The sequence below is a fragment of the Bison bison genome, unplaced genomic scaffold (genome assembly GCF_000754665.1).
Source record: "Bison bison bison isolate TAMUID 2011002044 unplaced genomic scaffold, Bison_UMD1.0 scf7180017864324, whole genome shotgun sequence".
Classification (NCBI taxonomy): Eukaryota; Metazoa; Chordata; class Mammalia; order Artiodactyla; family Bovidae; genus Bison; species Bison bison.
In genome coordinates this window covers 471,668-473,052 of record NW_011494896.1, presented here as the reverse complement: position 1 = coordinate 473,052, position 1,385 = coordinate 471,668, and positions in this window count along the sequence as shown.

Here is a 1,385-nt window from a genome sequence, read left to right as displayed (position 1 = left end):
ACAAAGAATTTTTAAGTGTTTTTGTATAACATTTAATATTAGATAAATTGATTTTCAGATTTAAGTAACTCTCCTAAAGTTATAGATCTAGGATATTACAGAACTAGAATTCTAATTCTTTCACTTATGGTTCCAAATTCTGTGCTGTACTTCCCCCTTTCATTGTTTCTTCTCCAGCCACATGTTTCCTAGTTATTGCCTCTGTCTACTCCATCTTTCATTCTCTAAACCATGCCACATCCTGAGAAGTGAGTTATTAGTCACACTATAGCCAGCCTCTTCACCTTCATCAAAACTTACCCCATTATTGGCTTATTGTTCCACTAACCCAAATCAAGGGTAAATGACTACTACAGCTTAGTGTGGTGACTTTACATAACAAAATTGACATCCTGTCAACAGGAGTCTTTGGCTACCTAATAAAATGAGAAATCACTTTGACAATCTTTGATAATGGGCCCATACTAGAGAGGGAGCATAATGTATTTAGGCATTTTTGGAGGCCCTTTGCACATATGTCCCTAGATAGCCTTCTTCAAGAGTAAGCTATGGGTACACATACACAGACATGTTGATACAGTACTCACTGCAGTGAGTATGAAACGATGAGAATTTCTTTTCACTTACCCTTACTAGGCACTCCAATGATAGTTATCATTTATTTATAAACAAGAGGACACTTGAAATCAAAATAAGGGGTAAGAATTTGTATAAAGATTATTTTTCTTGATCTTCACCTTTAAGTGGCATGAGGTGAGTTAAATAAACATTAAGCCACACAGTTTTTACTTATTTACACCATCTAGACAGGTAATAAACATTTACCAGATAGCATCTATGTTAAATGTACTGTGTTCTGCACTGTGAGAGTTTAGAAAACTAAATACTACACAATTCTAGCTCTTAGAGATTTCTGGCATCTGCTGAATAATAGAAAAATGTCCATGAGAATTGGCAGGGAAGTGAGCTTAATATTGACACATCCAGCTTCAAGTTCAATCCACTCATTCAACAATACATACTAAGCACCTGCTATGTGTGAAGCTCTATGCTGGGAACTGGGGATTAAATGATTCATATAACCCCTTGCAATTCCAGTGTGATGATATATATGAAAATAGTAGGGAAGATACAGACACAAAGAAAAGTATTTTAAAAATAGAAAAATTTCAACTGTGAACAAGTGCCATGGAAATCAGTTAACAAGAGAATTTTACCTGGACAGGAAGCTCAGGAAAAGCTTCATTGATAGAAGGGTAATTGAGTTATGATCTGAAGAGTGAATAGGAGTTAACCAAGTAAAAAAGGGACAGAATAATGCCCTATGCCCTCTGGCAAGAGCAAGCAATAAAGAGTCTGAAAAAAGACCAGTGTGACAAAAGCAT